This window comes from Emydura macquarii, unplaced genomic scaffold (genome assembly GCF_026122565.2).
Source record: "Emydura macquarii macquarii isolate MOO-44397 ecotype Brisbane River unplaced genomic scaffold, CSIRO-AGI_Emac_v2 contig_1146, whole genome shotgun sequence".
In the NCBI taxonomy this organism is placed as follows: domain Eukaryota; kingdom Metazoa; phylum Chordata; order Testudines; family Chelidae; genus Emydura; species Emydura macquarii.
In genome coordinates this window covers 21,114,583-21,134,675 of record NW_027131283.1, presented here as the reverse complement: position 1 = coordinate 21,134,675, position 20,093 = coordinate 21,114,583, and the positions used below count along the sequence as shown (strand labels likewise).

The window sequence follows — 20,093 nt, the reverse complement described above, 5'->3', positions numbered from 1 at the left end:
TGGCAGAACAAGCGCTGCGTTGTTCCCCCTACCCCGCGTCTTCCCAGCACTGTGGGCTCTACGATTTCTGCCTCTTGTCTCTTCCGAAGTCACTTCTGATTGACTGGGGGGGGGGGCGGGGTGTCTAAATGGCTCTCTGGACAGGGTTAAGAAGTCGGGGGGGGGGAGGGAAGAAGCTTAGTATTGAAGTTAAGAGAGCCCACGCCCCATCCCATACCTGCAGTGAGTGTGCGAGGTCTCAGCCGCTCCGGCTCCTTTGCCTTCAAGCGGAGAGCTCCGGGGCTGCTCGGCGCCTGCGGGGGGGCATCGGCCTTACTTCAGAGAGGCGGGGGCGGTTCAGGCGGGGGCTGGGCAGCCGGTGGCTTGGCCCTTTCCCAGCATCATCCTCAGAGCGACTCGGGCAGAGAGAGCCGGGGTGGAAGCGAAGGCAGGAGGACGCTTATTCCTGGCCAGAGGAGGCGGCTCGCCGGCCGGGAGCTGCTGGCGCTGGCACCGCGGCCAGAGGTTGCTGCCCCCTGCTCATGCCGGGGTAGTGAGGAGACGCCATGGCCCCGGGTCCTTGGACCACAGCCCGAGCCGGCCGGCCCCGAGGGCGCCTCCTGGCCGCAGCCGGGGATGTGCTCTCTCTCTCTGTGTCAGCGGGAGAGACAAGCGGGAAAGTTTTCAGCGCCCGGCTGCAAGGCTGACGGCGCCGCCCCAGCCCCGCGGGAAGTCCCGCGAACGCAGCCGGGCGCGCGGCGTCCCGGGGAGGCAGCTGGAGCCCGGCCACGCCCGCCCGCCGCCTTCCTTGGCGCGCAGCGGGCCGGGGGGCAGACGGGGCGGCCCCTCCCCCCGGGCGCACGCCACCCAGCGCGGCACAGCCCGCTGCTGCTGCTGCTAAGTTTCGCGTCCCACCGCCCCGCCTGGCTGGCCTGGCACCCGTCTCCGCAGAAACGACCCCAAAGCGCCGGCCGAAGGAGGGCTGCGGGTGCAGCCGGCCAGAGGCGGGCACGGAGCCTACGGGAGGGAGAGGAACAAAGCGCCTTGCTGGGGGCAGCGAGCAACTCCCACAGCCCTTGGCAAGGGATAAGGGCGAGGCCAACGCTCCGAGAGGGCCGGGAACACACAGGACCCCCGCCCAGGGACGGGGCTAAGCACACAGATCCCGGGGAGGGGGGGGACATCGCCCCAGCTCCTGGAAGGGATGGCACCGGGCCGCCCAGAGCCGGGCACAGGCACGGAGAGCCCCCTGCAGGGACAGGAGCAGACGGGCGGGGTCCTGGCCCCAGCCCCTCGCTTACCTCCCTGGCTGCAAGAGGAAAGGCGACTAAGTTTTCCCTCTGACCGAAGAACCCAGCCTTCCCCGCTCCCCGGGATCCTCCGCACGCTGCCTGCCCCTCTCCGTGCTGCTTTGCACGATCTTCGGGAGGAGCGAGAGGTTTGCGCGGCGCTGGGCCCCTCTCCTGCCCCTCGCAGGGCGCTGCGCCCTGGGGCTGGTCTGCCACCGACCAGACTGTGCCGCCCCGAAGCGACTGAGCTCCCAGTCCCAGCTAGCCGGGCGGGGAAGACGGAGGAGGAGGAGTCGCCTCGCAACAAGGAGAGATTCCCTGATCCAGCAGGAAAGAGAGGAGGAGGAGGAGGGCGCAAGAGTGCGCGGCTTGTGTTGGAGGGGCGCTGTGTGTGGGTGTGTGTCAGTCACTCACTTGCATTAACACATTGCAGTTACGCGTTGAAGTGGGAATGCCCGTGGCTCGGGAACCAGGCAGGAGCGGTGCAGGGGAGATCGTCTGCGGAATTTCCCGAGGAAGGGAAACACGTTCCCGGCCAGCTGCTAGGGAGGCTGGTGGGAAGTGGGCTCATGCACCTCCTCGCCCCCAGTTTGCATGTCTGTAAATGCGGGACACTGGCCCTTAAAATGAGTATCAAATAACCTCACAGGACGAGACAAAATAATGAAAAAGAAGAGGAAGGAGCATGAAATGATTCACGTTAATTTTTATGTATAACCACACTTTTATGATTCAGCTATTTGGTTGTTAGGTCCCCTCCTCTGCGTCTAGCTAGAGGCTTCTCAACTCAGCCACCTACTGCTTCCTTGCTTACGCTCCAAAGTGGGATCTCACCGCCCTTCCCAGGGCTGTGGGGCTTGGGAGACGTGGAGTTTTAACCCTCACAACTTGCATTAAATTTCAGTCTTAGTAGGAGAGAGAATATCGATTTAAATAGTCACATTTCTGTCTAAACGTTTTTTAATCCGCTATTGTCACAAGCAACACAGTGATTGTGAACACATGATGAGAAAAGGAATTCTGTATTCTGCCAATTTGTTTGAGCATTTGATAGCACTCTGTGTATGGTAATTTAGTTAATGGGTTTCCCCTGTTATTTGGGTGAGTCACATAAGAACAAAGGTGAGAAAAACCTTTTTAAAATGGGGAAAATGTAACAGTAAAACCACAAAAATTGGCAGGGGGATTGAGTGGCAAATGTAGTACTTAAAGCTACTTTTAATTCATTTTAAAAAATCAATAAGATTTCAAGTTGGCATTGCTCTGTATACTATCTACCCTTATTCTACTCACTATAATCTACTCAAAAATTAGACAAAAGCAGAAATCTGCACCTGTATGTCTGACCTGAATTGTCTCTGATAGTACTCCCCTGGAGGCAGGGACCATGAACAACATTTTCAGAAGCACCTGACTGATTTAGGGCTCCTGCTTCTAAGTGACTAAGTCATTTTTGAAAATGGGACAGAGGCTCCTAAGTCACATAGGTGCCTTTGAAAATGTTACCCAATCTTTCTCTGTGTTGTTCGGAGCAAACCACACTGCCAATACCCAGTACCTAAGTTATAATGGTCATATTCCTACTCAAGAGCTGCTCTGGCCTCTCCAGCAGTAATATCCTCAGATCCCACCCTACTCTGGCAATAAGACCACTGCATCACCTAAACTACTATCAACAATGGCAGCTTCACTGGTTCTGTGGAATTTTTGCACTTGGTAAACTGCAAGGAAATACCTTCCATCCAGCTTTTACACCGGGGTGGAGTGGACTCTATGCATCCACTTTGCTGACCCAGGGCCAGTGATTTGGTCATTTGTTAATAGTCATTTTAATATATAACAAGTTCTATATGAGCTACAAGGAAAATTTGGTAAAAAATGAAGGGAGATGCTTCTTCCAGTGAGAGACAGTTAGTTGGGAGGTATGTCTGGAAAACGCAATGTGTGAGGTTTTTTGTTTTCTTGTGTTTGTTGAGATTCTATCAATATTCTGTTGGTACATTCTTAGAGACAGAGAGCCTGATTCTCCTCTCACTTACACCATCTTTACTCTGGTGTCATGCCATTGATTTTAGCTGGTTTAACCAGCATACTTGAGAGGAGAATCAGGCCCAGAGACTTTTCTTGTGGTATCAGGAGTTAAAGCCAGAGAACTGCAAATCACTGGAATATTAACCATTGTCAAGACTAATGTTCTTGTTTTTAAAGGGCAGTATGGGTATTCTTGGTGTCCATTCATATAAATATTTTAATAGATTAATTATGAGGGTAGTTACTTCTTTGAATATATCAAAGCTCAGTAATTAGCTTAATCACTGAGCTCTCATATTTAAATGAAAGGAAAGGATGACATCAATTGCAAGTAGTGGCATTAGCAATGTTGTTCTAATGCTCCTTCCAATTTCTACCATTCAGCTCACTGCTGAAAAACTGTGGGCTTACTTTTTAGAAACTTTAAGCAATCAAAGAGGAGACAGAGATATTTTAGTTCTCCCCTTTTGACAGGAACTGTTCCCTGAACTCAGATTTGTTCCCACTGTAGCTTTTGACTGGATTTGCCTACAGTTTCATAATACTCAACTGTCCCATTTTATTAAGAGAGCTAAACTTATAGTATTTTTGAGCCTAGCATTTCAGTTTCATAAAAAGCCAAACGTGGGTCATAACAGTGGAAAAAAAACCAAAGGCCAGTTACAAAAATAACTTTTTACTTTTGCTAGAGCTTTTCACAGGATTTACAGCCAGATATTTTTACAAAACTGAGCATTCCACCTTAAAATACAATAGTATCAAGAATTATCATCATACTTCTTGATATGACAGAAGCCAAATCCTAAGTCCTCATTCACTCCTTACTAAGGCAAAACTCCCAATGGACTCAGTGGAGTTCTCAGGAGTGAATAAGAGCTTGAGGATTTGGCTCAGTAATAATTATTAAAGCACTTTAAATGTACACCCTGCTGTACAGTATGGTGAAAGCTGTGCCTAATAAATGGTTCACTCCCTCAAAAGTTTCCAGTTTAAGGCCCTGATTCAGCAAAGCACTTAAGCATGTGCTTATGTGATTTGTAGGTCAGGGGCTTAGAAGAAGGCCTAAAGACAAATCACAAACCAATCACTTGTAATAAGAAGTTATGAACTTGTAACCATATTTCAACTCTATAAGGGGATTCTAAGTCATTTTACAATAAATATGTTCCAGCAGAAAAATGGAAATAACAGCTTTAATATTACTGTTGCATAGTTTTAGAGCACAGAAAAAGAATTCCAAAACCTTCCTGTTTGTCCCCAGAAATAAGACACCAACAGTTAAGAGCTTTAAAAACATTGAGATGAACTGAGATGTAAATAAGCAGAGAGCCAAAATAGTGTTTGTAAACTTTTAAACTTTGGAAGTGGATTAAGCTAAAGTGCAAAAAGACACTCCTAAGGCTTATCTATACAAGGATTTTAAAGTGGGTCAAACTGAGTTAATCTGGTTTGAAAACTGTTAAGTACTCATGACACAATCCATCACTACACACTAACTCCACATTTGCCACAAAATCTGGAGTCCTTTTGCCAAGTGGACTAGATTTGCTGAGAATTGAATTAGTGAGGTGTAATGTTCATGTGGACGCAGTTGCTACACTCTACTTTCTTCCATGCTTCCAACAGTTATCCCATAGTACTTTGTGGGCTGACTGTTACTAACCCATCCATTCACCTGTGTGCCTTCCCCTGCTCTGCTGGTAAATTCCCAGGATGTTCCCTCCCCCACTTTAAAAGGGGCTAGAATTTGCCCATTTGCTTCTGGAGCTGAGAGTATCAACATTCTTACAATACAACCTCAATAGCAACCAGAAACTGCACAATAGCTGCTCGGAGTTGTGCTGAGACCCTGGATCTCAGAGGTCTCTGAGGAGAAGTGTTGATGTAGAAAGCATTTGTGGCCAGCCACCAGAATAAAGCCTTTTTCATGGACATTGGCATTCCATTAAAACTTTATTTGTGTGTTTTTTAATGTTGCTTCACAGTAAAAACTGTTTAAAATTCATTTGGTCAGTTATGACTCATCACTACATGTAACACACAAAATCAAATAAAGCTAAAATAATTTATGCTGCTTTACAAAAATACATAGGCAACATCCCACTTCCACTACCATAAACCATAGTACACTACTCACAGTCTATTCCCAACTCTCCCTTTACAGATTAGCAGTTGGATGTACAGCTACAAATGTTCAAGCATGAGACTGAAAATATGAACAGTAGGCATCCCTGACAAAATTCCCCTAGGTATTAGCATTCCCTACTAATACTAGCATATTAGTGGGATGCCTTGGCTCGAACTGCCAAGGAAGTCTCTGTACCTCAGCCTCCCACCCATTGTTAAGGCTTTTTTTCCTTCTTGTGACAGAGTGGGAGGCCAGAAGGCCTGAGTCAGCATTCTGTTCATAGCAGCTCCAATCAAGCAAGGCAGAAGGGAGTTGATTAAGCAGGCTGTGCCTAATTTGTGGGTGGGAGGCTAATTACACCATTAGGCAGAGCCTACAAAGAGGCACAGGAAGGTAGGGGAAGCAGGCAGTAGGGAGAGGAGAGAGTTACTCTTCCTTACCTGTTACAGGAACTAGGTCCCCCACGGGACTGCTAGACCAGAGCTGTATATATTGTGAAGGTGGTGGAAATCCACTTTGCAAATAAACTGCATAATGTGTTTAACAAGCACAAGGGTCTCTGAGTAGTTTGTGGATCAGAGCAGAGGCAGGAGCATGAAGGCCCTGTTACACTTGGTCTCACAAATATTGTGCAGAACACAGCAGACTGCTATAATAGTGAGTGGGGGGTATTTTTCTGCAGCTTCTGAACAGTTCCATAAGCAGTGCCATCTGCTTTTCAAACCACCAACTGCATGCTTGATCACCATTCTGCAACTACTACAACCCTGGTCTACATTGGAAAATTAGGTCACCATAACTGTGTCTCTCAGGGGTATGAAAAATCCACGCCCCTGAGTGGTGTAGTTAAACCAATCTAAATCCACATGTAGACAGCACTAGGTCGATGATGACATGACAGTGGCCCCAGCAATTGATCTCCCTGTGTTGACCTGGTTGGCTATAGATTGCTAACTGTCTGGGGGTGTCAGATTCCAGAAGGCAATGGTGACCCACTTATCTAAGAGTATGGGTCACAGCATGTTGGTACACGGCTGATGCAGCTCCGGGGTCAGTTCTGCACACACTTTAAAAAAAAAGTTGTCTTCCTATCCTGAAATTGTCTCTCCACTGCTGGTCATTCACAGGCCTACTGAATAATCCTCTACCACCAATCCACTCTGGTTTGCCAGGCCCAGAAACAGCATGGCATGCTGTGTAGCTGATCCAGGACCTGGTCCTCTAGTTCCAACAGCTCGATATCCTCATCCTGCTGCAACAGTTTAGGTGAATATTTTTTGAAAATTCTCCTATACCCCCAATGTCTGCTTGGTGGTACAGTGGGTGAAGTCCAATGCTGAATGCACCCAGATTTGTAAGGTGTAATGCAGCCCAACCAGCCTCTACCTATTTGCGTTTCTCACAAATGCACACCATGGTGTATTTCTGTGTCCATGCTGGCAGACAGCAATTAAAAAATGGCAGTAGGCCACTCAGAAAAGAAATATGGGGATAGCAGGCAGTGGAAACATTGAATTTTTAAAAATGTGAATCCCCTTGGCTTCTGTTTGCATCCCACTATTCACAGTGAAAACAATCCCATGATGCACACTGCTCGGAAACAAAGGAAAAGAACATAGGCTATCCCCTGAGATTGTTCCTCCCTCAAACTGCCCTTGTGTTCTATGTGAACTGAAAACTAAATAGGTGTCCTGTGTGCACGCTAGTAGTGCAGCCTGTGTTCTTCAAGTTACCAGACACACATCAAAAAGGTTTGCATTAAATCTGCTGTGAATTTGAAGAATAAGAGTGTCCTCACAGGAGACTGAAGTGAAATAGCTATTGCCATTTACATTTTTGTACCTTACCTATTTTGTACTAACTTCCCTGTGAATTTCTCTCTTAGTATGGGACACACTCTTACTACTAGGAGTGGGTCCATTGACATAAATGGTACAAATTATCATAGTGTCCCTTATGCCTGATAGTGTTTGCAGGACTGAGCCCTTAGTAAACTTTTTCACTTGCAGGAAAGTTTGCAGAAACATTGAATTTTAAGTGAATATAGCAAACTATTAATGAAAAGTGAATTCTGAAATCATAACAGTAGTGAATATTTGTACCAGAAACCTGATTCTAAGAGTTACACTCATCTACCTAGAAAACAGAAATATACCATGTGACCTAAGTATACAATAAACCAGCTTGAACTTCAGATCTTGTATATACTGAACCAGTGGACTGAAATATGTTTACATAAAACATCAATGGAATAATTTTGGAACATTGAACAAATTCATAGGACTCATGATCTGTTCACAGACCATTCATGAACAGAAAAATTCAGTAAATAAATTGAATAATTAAATTGTTTGTAGCAAACAGTTTGCCTGTCTTTACTGTATTTAAGAGCATAAAAAGTCTTAATGAGATACTTCCTCTAATAAAAAACTTCTTCTTCAAGTAGTGTCCCCGTGGGTGCTCCACTCCAGGTGTTGACGCGTCCTTGCATCCTTGATCGGAGATTTTTGTCAGCAGTGCCCGTTTGGGTCTCGCCATCTCATGGCATCATTGGCACTCTTTTTGGCATGCGTGACCCAACCTCCTCAGTTCCTTCACAACCGTCTGCGGTCTGAGATGGTACCCTCAGCAGTTCTTCACAGCTCATTCAGAAACCTTCAATAATCTGTTTTTTCTCCGTAAAGTTAGTCAGTTTACCATCAGTTTACCTCAATCTTTCCCTGTTTAAAAACAAAAACAAAACCACCGTATCCACCCAAAGACTATCAAAGTGGATTTCCAGCTGCATCCACATGTTACACACAATCAGGGGTAACACCACCCAAAAAGGTCAGGACACATTCAACCAGATCAATCTCCATGTCCATAGCCTTCTTACACAACATACAAATCACAGAAATATGCAAAGCAGCTACCTGGGATTCGGTTCATACTTTCATAAAACATTACGCCATTGATCAAGCATCAAGACATGATGCAGCAATCGAACTCTGTGTGCTCTCTTCCATAAAACCTAATAACTCCGAAGTTCCCTCTGCCAACTGAGGGCACTGCCCAAAAGTTACCTGGAGTGGAGCACCCACAGGGACGTTACTCGAAGAAGAAAATAAAGTTACTCACCTTGTGCAGTAACTGAGGTTCTTCGAGGTGTGTGTCCCTGAGAGTGCTCCATTAACCACCTTCCTCTCCTTTACTTTGGAGTCAAGTGTTAGGGCTCTATGGTAGAGAAGGAACAGAGGGGGTTGGGTTACACGTGCCGAAAAGGGCACCAATGGTGCCGTGAGACAGGGACAGTGCATGCACGACCTGAACGGGCACTGCTGACAAAAATCTCCAATCAAGGACGTGAGAATGCACCAACACCTGGAGTGGAGCACCCACAGGGACACACATCTCGAAGAACCTCAGTTACTGCACAAGTAACCCTCTCAAACCCTTTCTGTTTGCAGTATGGAGTAGGAGAAGGGATAATGGTCACTAGTTTACATTATTTATTAATGTTCCTTTCACTCTTCATTTGCATAGGAGCCTTCTCAGTGTATCTGAAGTACATAAGTAGGTGACTTTAAAATTTTAGATGTAGTCAATAGTGTCAGTGAAAGAGGAGGTGGCACATGGAAATTCCATCCTTTCATCATATATTTCCTGGAAGAAAAAAACCAAAACAAAACAAAACCATGTACTGTGTGATTTAACAACCTGATTCCATAACAACAAGCTTACTACACATGAATGCTGTCATGAGCACTACCAATGTCTCTTTCTGCCTCTCTCTACAAAATTCCATCAGGGACCTGCAGCTCAACCAATGAAAGGAGGATGAAGTGAAGCAGAATTCTCTCTGGGAAAAGGTACTGTTGCTATGCTAAGGGTGAATTCCAGTAACAGAGAAATTACCATTTCTTCTTTACAATTTTTAAAGATATCATGGAAGTATTTCAGATGCAATAGATTAAAATTATTTACTGTCATGTTAACTGTGACGATCGATCAGATGTCATTCCATTCCATGACATCTTAAATTCTGCACTTTTGTTATTATGGAAAAAATATCTTCAAACACTAGAAAAAGCAAATAGATGTCTTTGGTTTGAATAACTATGCCACTGTGGAGATGCACAATAATGGGAAACAAAAATTTTTTCATCCTTCTTCCTAGTTCCCACTCCCACTGAGAAAAAGAGAACTTGGTCCATGTAATAAATTAAGGTGTCTTTTTTTAAATGACCTAATTAATTGATATCAAGTGAATCCATCAGCTTCCTATCACCTGAATATTGTGGAATTACCTAGAGAAAATAGAGAAATATCAACAATAAAATACTTGTTGACTTAAAAATGTGCTCTATTTTATAGGTCTTCTATAATACTTTAGTGTCATGGCTAGACACACAAGTGTTGCCAAAATGTATCTTAAAAAAGTGACAGATCCTTCATGTCTGCCCAAGATAGGGCTTTACTGTGTAATTGGTATTCTATCCCCTATATCTATTTGCCATTATTGTCCATCCTTGATTCAAAGGCAGATTCTCAATACCAGTGTTATAGGAGAAACTTTATATACTTATTGATGTTACAGAAAAAAAAGCTAAGACAGCTTTAGCTCAGAAAGCTGCCAAAGTATTCTTTATAGATACCCATTGTGTTGAAAGATTGTCAGGACAGGCTTTAATGATGCCAAATGATAGGGAGTGGAATGTACCTTAGAGCAAATCAATGTCTGCTTATAGTAGGTTCAGCCTCATTTTTCTAGGATCCCCCTGTGTAATGTCTTTATGCAAGTCCCCCAATTAAGTGAATTCCACTGATAAGAGCACAGACAAAAACAGCTTATATGCGAGTAGTTTAATAAAGTGAGTGAAATCCTAAACATTGGGTCCTCATGGAAATACATTGTGAAAGGTCAGTCATAGATTCTGAGGTTCATTAACAATGCACTACGATTTGTTATTCCTTTACCTGCCTTTCAGAAACAGGCATGAAAATTAATTAATAATTTAGTAACAAAGCCTGCCAAATATGGTATTATATCAGAATAATTATTACATCGGGAAGTCAGCATTTATAACACGGTTAATTCATTTATGTAGTTTTATTTATACCCAGATCCAGTGTTAAGACTTCTGCCCAACACAAATCTGCAATTCATTTTGTCTGGTATTTCAGGGACTTAATCCTCTATAAAAATCCAGCCTCTCTAGATCTTTATCTCAGCAGTCCTCTGGCTGGCTGGGGTACGCAGCTGTTCTCTCCTTCTGTTTTTAATTCCAGTTAGGATTTTCAGAATATACTGAAGGGGTTCTTGTGGTAGATTTTTTTACATTCAGGAGGACCTTGGAAGCCAGAATAAGTGGTCAGATGACAATATTCTGACTTGGAGTAAAAAACCAAAGCCCTCATCCTGTTCCTATTGAAATCAATGACAAATATTCCCTTTATATTCAAGATCCCAAATTCTCCTTGTCTTACTCACATAGGACTTGTCTTTCCTAGATGCTGAACACTCTCTCTGTCCCAATCCAGTAATGCACATAAGCAGATGCTTATATTTAAACATGTGAATTGTCCCATTGAAGTTAATAAAACTGATGTATTCAGCTTTACAACTTCATTGCTTTCCTAGATTGTGCTCAAATTCTCAGTACCTTGCTGGACTAAGCCCATGAAGACAAATTCCATGTGGTGTTGAGCACCTCCAACAAAGTACTAAGCACCCTCAACTCTTTTGGAATTCCCTGGGAGTTGAAGATCAGGCTCATTGGCTTCAAATTCTGATAGTTTTATGAATAGTCCCATTGACTTCAAACCCTGTTCATCTTCCAAGTAGTCTCATTAACTTTAAGAAGAATATTCAAGTGAGTTGGTGTGTGCAGCAGGAATCTTGTCTACATCCATGACCATTAAGTGTCTAGTATGCTGTTGGTGTTACATAAATAAAAGGATTTGGCTTTACAACTGCTGCTGATTGTGCCAAACCTCAGCCTTTCTGACAATAAGGGAAGCATTTCCCAAAAAAGAAAAAAGATTAAAAACATACAAACAAAAAAACCCCAACCCAACAACTCTTCGTATCGTTCAGTTTTGCTATACTACTTCTCGAACCATAAGCTCCTCCAGGCAAGACCCAAGTCTGCCTCTGTATATGTGCAGTGCCTAGCACTGTGGGGGGGCCTTGATTTTTATTAGGGCCTCTCCAGCCTCTACAGTAGTACTAATATTAAATAAAAATAATAATTTTGGAAACTAATTGTTCAGAATTCCTTTTAGCTAGTTTAACAAAGAAGCCTGTAGACATTTTGCTCTGTCTTCAGGTGTGCTGAGGCAATGGAGCCATATTCTAAGGCTAGAGATGGGAGGATATCCCATGACTAACATCTTAAAAAGACAAAGTGACGTCATGCTGTCACCTGCACCTGGGTCTGAATAAAAAATAGTTATGTATTTAATAACCACATAGATAAACATCCAAGTATCTTATCTATTGAGATACTTTTTGTTGAGCTTATTGGATATGTTGTTATATTCTTTGGCATGGTATACAATACATGTGATGGTAAGAGGCATGTGAAAAAATGTATTTATCATTACTCGTTGACCATGTGATAGGGTGTCCACCCCACACTAGCTTGGAAAGGGTTAATGTGGCTTGAAGGTGTTAAGTAACCTGAGAGGCCACACCTGAGGGAGAGTTAGGGTTGATAGGAAAGCTCTGATTGAGGATGGGCAGTAGGAAGCAGAAGTGGCAGAAAGCAGGCAATGAGGGTAGAAGGATGCTGCAGAATAGAAGCCTGTAGTCACTTTCTGGGCTTAGAGTGGAAAAGGAAGAAACCCAAAGGGAAAGTAGAAGTTCTGGGATCCAGGGCCCGCAGGAAGGGTTTACCTAGGAGGGTGGTGGAGCAGAAGCCTGGTAGAGGTGGTGTAGGTAAAGGCTTGGGGAAATAGCAGCAAAGTTTGAAATGGTGAAGACCTTGGCTACTGATCTGAGGGTCCCTGAGCTAGAACCCAGAGTGGAGGATGGGCCTGGGTTCCCCTGCCAGCCATGTGGGAAGTGGCACAGTTTTGAATTGCTGGGAATGATACCCTATCAATCAGTCCAGTGACTTTGATACCCTGGACAGGGAAAACTATAGTGATGTGACCAGAAGGCCAAGCTGCTATGAGAAAGCACCTGAGTCCCAAAGAGGGAGTAACAGGACTCCAAAGAGAGAGAGAGAGAGACAATAGGGTGAGCACCTGAAGGAGGTGGCATCAGACTGGTCAAGAGCTAATCCCCTGATGAGCCACAAGGATGTGCCCCAGTGGTGAATAGGGATACCCTGTTACAGACCATTTCACTTGCACTCAACCCTCTAATTAATCTTCCCTAGAACTACTAGCACTCAAAATCTCTAAAGTCAATCACCAATCTTTTAAAATCTGTCTGTCAGAAAAATGTTTCTTTCTCCCTCCCCCCCTCACTCCCCAGAACTTTCTTCTGTAAGTTTGCCCTGGCCAGGGGTCTAGGGTAGGTAATATTTATTTGGTGCTGCACCAGTTAAAAATGTAAAGACCAATATCTCCTGGTTCTGGAGGTCTATAAACAGGAGCTTTACATCATAGAAAAAGAGAGAGAGTCCTAGTTGTGGAGTGGGACATAATGCTTGCATCTAGTCCTGGAAAATCTCAGTGTATGAAACATTAAGAATCAATATTTGCATTGACAGGAAAAACTAGCTTTGGTAATTTTAAAAAAAAAATTTAAGAAGTATTAGCTGCCTTATTTCAGAGAGCTGTATTCTTTCAAAGGCCCAGAGGGTTGGATTTGTGAGCACCTGTGAGGTGCTAAAGATATGCATTCATTACAATACAAGATTTGTCCCAGGGTAACCAAGTCAGATTTTGCAGGTAGAAGGATATAAAACATAGTTAAAATGAGATTCCAAAAATCCTTTAAAATGCTCACTGTGTATTATAATTATATAACTGAGATGACTTTTTCTTTGTACTGCTCCTTTAAATTTTTTAGGAATCTGGTTGTCTGCAGACACAGCTGTCATGAGGCAAAGCTGACACAAAAATACATGCTGTACGCATTGTATGAAACTTTACGTTTGTTCTTTCTTGGTGGTTTTTTTGTTTTTTGTTTTTGTTTCCTTTAATCTAAACTAAAGTAATTTACACGAAAAGTATGTGGTTTCTCTGTGTATGGGGGTAAAATTTTTGATAATGAGGACAGGATCCAAAACAATGAGCTATGGAACGTAATGTAGCATGAAGTTTGGTTTTTTTAAATAAAACAAGTGAGACTAAAATAGAAAAGTTACAGACCTATGAAAAGATTTAATTTTAATTTTTTAAAAAAAAAAAGGAAGAATCTGGAATATGTTCCCAGAATTGAACACTATTCTGATGTAAATTCTATGGGAAAAAATGTCAAGAAAAAGTCAGCTTTCCTAACACTGGTGGAAAGATTGACATTTGCAGTGCTTAGGGAGTTGTTTTCCTCAAGAATCAAGTGAGATGTAGTATAAGGACATAATAGAGATGCTTTAAAAGCATTGTCCCAAACCAACCAAACTTTTTCTGAAGGAAAATATGTTCTAGCTAAAAGTAAATGGAAAAAAAATATCTCTAAACAACTAGTCAATTTAAAGAAGCTTTCCACTATCTGTCCCTTTTGTAACTTTCCATGAGAAGCCCTTAGAAATCATTTTCCTTTTTAGAATAAGGAACCCAGAGTAAACCGAGCAACTGCTGAGCACAAGTTATACAAAGGAAATTACCCGAGAAGGAGCTGTGGATACAGATATCTTGTTTGAACTCACAAGACAAAAGGTCTTCAGTTAGAGAAAGCACCTCTGCAAATTTGTCGTTTGAAGAGATTGTTTTAGGCAATAGTCTTCAGTTTGTTTGTGAAGAATTTCACATATTTGTCATGGAAAATGTAGTTATGTATATTGGAGCTGATGTGTAGTTAGGTACATTGGAGCTGTATCAAGTGGGTTAGTAAAATGTGTTATGTAGACATTTAAAAGGTGGAACCCTTCATCATTGTGTTTCAAATTTCTGTTATCACTTACTACATAATCCTACACCTGAGGCTACCATTCAATATTCTGCAAAATATTCTCTCTAATGTCCATTATCAATTGGATATGATTTATTTAAATCCGATTTGGCAAAAGAAGCTTATCAACAACAGCCCAGAGTAAAGAATCCCACAAACTACTGCCTGTCTCCCAGGATTTGCTATACCAAAGATTCTTAGCAAGTAATTATGGAAGAAGCTGAGGGAGGAATATTTCCAGGAAGGTACTGGTACCAATGGCATAACTCATAGAAATGGAAAGGAATTATGAAGAAGCATACTTACCTGTGTTACAAGATAAAGGTTAAGAAAAATAGTGACACTAATGGTCAAGAACCCATGTGATTTCTACAGCAGACTGAAAATACTGTGGCAGCATAACTTAAATACAAAAATTAATTGAATTAAGTATTAATTAAACATTCAATAAAATACGCCTGTGATATTTATTTTGATATTTAGGGTATTTTATGCCTTTCCCATATTCTCAGTTTTCTAGGTGCTGCCAAATTTTGTGTTGAAAACACATAAACTTCATAAAAGGCTTCAGGAAAATTGAAGATCTTAGCATGGAAAAGGAGTGGGAGATGATTGGGGAATTAAGCACAATAGTTGAGGTTTCTCTGCTAAAATTATCAGCAGTGAAATAGTTGACAATGTTGCCATTTTAAATTGCTGTGTTTGTTTACGTGCCAAAGTTAAATGCCACACTAAAATGAATGGGGGTAGTTCTCAGTTCTCAAAGCTATTGTCAGGTTTTCTGGCTTTTCAGAAAGAATACACTATATTTGTTTACATTCAGCTCGTGTGTTTAAGATCTTTCTAAGCAAGGATAAAAGCTAGGAACATACATATTTTTAAAATTAAAGGCTAGATTGTGGAACAAAATTCGGCCCTCTCCATGGAACGAGTTTGACCCCATACTTCAGAATATTGTGAATTGCCTCAACTTGTCTGCCACTGGGCTCCTAGCAGAGGGGCTGAAGGCTCCACTATTGAATTTAGCCAAAATTCTAAGGCATTCCACAGATTATCTACAAAACTCAAATTTGACAAGCTGTGGTGGGATCTGTTTATTGTAAATTTCTTCATACTGGGAAAATGCTCTCCTTATTAGCAGCGAGGCCAAAATTCTGCATACAGACTGTAGAGTGCAGTCCATCGACTGTAGGATTGGAAGGATTAGATTTTTAACAGTAAATGTTGATTTCACCATACATACACAGACCGACAGATATTTCCATTGATAATAAAATGTGCAGCTAGGCAAAGTAAGAAAAATGCTGCTTGAGAACATAGTTTGATTTAAGGATATCTGCTTTGCCAACATCACATGTCAAAATACAATCCATGTTTTAATGGTTATAAAGCTTTAACTTTTTGAATCTGTCTGCTGTCATTAAATAATTATTGTCTGACTCCCAACAATTACCTGATCTGCTCCATAACTTCCTGCAACTGTGAAAACTTGCATTCATAAAAATAAAAAATGGTTAAAAATAGACTATCCATTGAAATTATTTAAAAAAAACCAAATTCTGCCAAATCTAATCATGCTTACCTTAGTTAGGAGAATAGTTGCATTATAGCTGTTTCATACATACACACTTCAGCCAGTTGTGCCATCAGTCTGCACTTGGCTTCAATATAAATTCAAAACATGGAAGGATGACAGAGAGAGGCTCTTAATAGCTTTTATTTACATTTTAACCATCAATGGAAAAGACTTCCTGTAAATTACTGGATTACTGACATTTATTCTGACTCAAAGACTTGTGATGTTAACCTTGGTCTCCTAGCTAATTTCCAGTGTGGGTAATTACATTCTGCCTGTCTAGATTCCCCCCCTGCAGTTTCAATTTGTTACAGTATTCTTCTTCAGTTATTGCCCCTTGCTTCTATATAAAGTAGCTAGGTCACTGCATTTTAGTTGTGGAGGAAGTCAACTATACATAGGGAGTATCATGTTAAGGACCTGATGCTACTTTGAGATCTGCTAGCATGGATCCTACCACCCATTGAAAGTCCCATGGAGGTTAGCAGATCCCAGTATACCCATTGAAGTTTAAGGATAAGGCTTTGTCTATACTAGAAAAGTTGTTCCCATCTAACTAAATTTTAATGTAACCTAAATCATTTTAACTTTCAATAGAAATTACTTTGCTAAGCTAAACTGATCATCTTTAAAATTTTCCTTAGCCCGTGGTGCCTCTAAAAAACTTGACAATGGTAGGCTGCTGATGTGCTGAGACCACTGCCTATTATACTGACCAATATTATCTCATTGACCTGTCCCTGTCCATCTCTGTCTGTTGTCTCTTGTCTTATACTTGCTTTGCAGTATCTTCAGAGTAGAGACTGTCTTTTTATTCTGTGTTTATATACTACCTAACACAATGAGTCCATGACTGGGGCTCCTAGGTGCTATGGTAACACTAATAAGAATAATACTTGAGAGTTAAGGTGATTTGAGTGTCTCTGCCTTAAGGATTTGAACTGACTTAACTGGATCAATCTAAAATTGAGTTAGTTAAACCAATACAAGTTATCTAGCGTAGACAAGTCCTAAATCTATAAAGCCTTTATTGTGAAAGGAACTAGATAGCATTCTTACATTTATATATCTTCATTTATTTAAGAGTCAGTGACCTCCCATAACATTCTCAGGGTAATTCTAAGATAAAAAATAGATAAATATACTTATCTTGCAGTGATTCCCTAGAATCCCAATTCTCTAGAAGTGTGTGGGTGGGGTTGTTTTGCTTGTTTGGGGCCTGCATAACAGCTCTATTGACCATGTGAGTCTGAGGTCTGGTCTACACTGGTGACTTATTCCAAATTAAGGACCCTTAATCTGAATTAATTGCAGGAGCATTTTAACTGACACTTCTGTTAATTTGCATTAAGGTGCCCGTAAAACCAAATTAATAAGACCACCTCTGCAAGTGGCGTAGCGCCTCCCTAATTCATAGTGGTTAATTCAAATTAGTGAGAGTGTGGTTGCAATTTGAATTAATTGGCCTCCAGAATGTATCCCATGGTGCCCCATTTCAGAGTACCCTCCCCCCAAAGCAGCCCGGGGAAGATTTGATTCTTCATTTCCTGTGCTTGCTGCCAGCATGGAGAGAGCTTTCCCATTGTTCTCAGCATGGCTACTACAAAGGCCAAATGTGCTTCAGCATGGAGTCAAGCTGAGGTCTTAGGAGTTATTCCTGACTTCCGAGCAGTCCACAGGACTGCAGAAATGGTCCTGTGGAAGGCACATCTGGTGAGTTTTCTTTCTTATTAACATTTCTGTCCTTGCACATTGTTTGGGGAGGTGAGGGGGATCTCATGTGTTTTATTGACTGCCATGGGTGCTTATCCAGGGCTTAATGTTTGTTTTGTGTGTTAAAAAACATTGTTTATCATCTGTTGATATCACATTGAAAATTTAATGTATGTAATCTGTTATCCCTCCCTCGCTTGAAAAAAGTTTTCAGGGGAGGGCTGCCTTGTCCCTCACTGCATGGTAGGATTCTTCTCTGCAAGCAAGGCATCCAGCATTCCTCCCACTCACATGCAGTGAATGGGTTTAAAACCCAAGCTGTGATCATCCCCCCTCCCTGCCCCCAACAAGCCCTTTGAAGTTCCTCTCTTTAAGGGTTTGAAATATTTCACCACTCCCTCTCCCCACGTGGTGAATGGCTTTTTAAATGCCCAGCAAGCCCTTTGCAGTTTGTCCCTTTAAGGCTTGGAAAATTTCACACACCTCCCTCCCTGCACTGTGAATGGGTTTTAAATGCCAGCAGTAGGAGGAAATTTTTTGCTACATTGTTTCAATGGCCGATCATGGAAATTGATACTTTCCTAAGAGCTTATTGCTACATGTGGATACATTATATCATGCTTTCCATCAGTGAAATGGAAATATTTGTATCACTGTATTAATATACTAGCTGTGACTCCGTTGTTATTTATCTTTCATTCTACAGACACCTGGGCAGTGGACCCGCCATCAAGAAGTGCTGCTGACAAACTGTCTCTGATTAGAAAAAGGAAAAAAACAAAGCAGAGATGACATGTTTGCGGACCTCCTGAACACCTCAGCAGCCACCCAGACAGAGCAAAGAGAGAGGTGTCTGACCTTGTCCCATAACATGGGAAAAATGCAGGACAATGATAGCAGCACCACACTGAAAGTGCTGCAACTCATGTGGGACCAGTCAGACATTCTATGGCATCTCATAGACAGAGTCCCCCTGCAGCCTCTCAATAATGATCCTCAACAGATGGCTATGCCACCTTTCCCCTCCCCAGCCCCCAATAGCTCTCAGAGGAGATTGTCCAGGAGGCATTACGTGCTTACCTCTACCCCAGATGTGAGCAGATAGTAGTGGTGGACACGCTGAGTGCTGGCCAGCAAGCTACTACCCTACCCCTGGAGACAGTGAAAAAAACCCCTGACCCCTTCCCTCATTACTTGAATGTAAAGAAATAAAGGTTTGCATCATTCCACAACATTTCTTTATTAAATCATATGTAGGTCAGGAGGGAATTCTCAGGCACAGATATCGAATGGGCTTGGATGGTGGGATGATTATTAAAGACAACATACAGTGTGTGGGTTGGTGGAGGGAAAAATCAAAGGCAAGCAATATCTGGGGTCATTGTTCTGCTGGATCTCTTGTATCATGGCATCCACAGAGGCATAGATCACTCTTCTTCACATTCTTGCTTGAGTTCTAAAGTGATTCAGGATAAGCTGTGATGTATTTGTCATGGTCAAAATGAGAGCACAGTTCAGCTGGTTCCATATTTCTGCAGCAATGGCGATCAGGGGAGTAAAAAAAATAGCATGAAAATCCTTTGCCTGTTTGTTTGGGGGGAGGAGGGGAAGCAGCACTGCATCCTGGGACGATGACACTTGTCACAACAGCCTTCAGGGTTAGGTGCACTGTGGAATAGGTTCCCATATTGCACTGCTTTCTAATTCGAATTAAGGCTGGCCAGTGGAGATGCAATAAACCAGCAAAAACTCCATAGTGTGGATAGTCTGCAGTGCTTTCTATAAATCGGTTTCTCAAAGCTGAATTAAGCTAATTCGAATTAGCGGTGCAGTGTAGACATAGCCTGACTTTCCCCTGCCCAGCATCTTATGTAGTCATTTCCACCTGGGCAAAGTGGCTGTAAAGTGCCCCTGTTCTCATGCATTAGTGCTTTACACCTACCTCAGATCTCTGGATTCCTGACCATACTTTTGGAAAAAGTAAGAAAGAGACTGCCCCTGAAAATCTTGTTCAGGTTTTACACTAAGCCTAGTGCATACAGGGAGAGGATTTTAGGATTGGTAATATACACATAAATTTAACCTGATACAGGGACCAGACTTGTATATTGACCATGTGTGTGAACTCTGCTGATCTGGGAATTTTTCATGCTGCAAGAGCCACCTAGTCTACATAAAGTTCTGGACTCACTTAAGGCTTGTCTAGATGAACATTTAGTTCACAGCAACCTGGGGTGTGACTCCTACCCCACACTAGCTGGCTGCACATGGTCTGGTGTTGGCCCTGCTGATGGGCACTAATAGTGCATTAATGCACTTTCATTCACCCCA

General features: G+C 42.5%; 1 protein-coding gene across 1 annotated transcript in view; it reads right to left on the bottom strand.

Annotated features, from left to right (window-relative positions):
- TMEM200A (transmembrane protein 200A) overlaps positions 1 to 901 on the bottom strand; it is a 74,853-nt gene extending 73,952 nt beyond the window's left edge. Inside the window, exon 1 of the mRNA XM_067546736.1 lies at positions 218 to 901. The gene's annotated coding sequence lies outside the window, so the exon portion shown is untranslated. The remainder of the gene's footprint in view (positions 1 to 217) is intronic.
- Between the last annotated feature and the right edge of the window lie 19,192 nt (positions 902 to 20,093).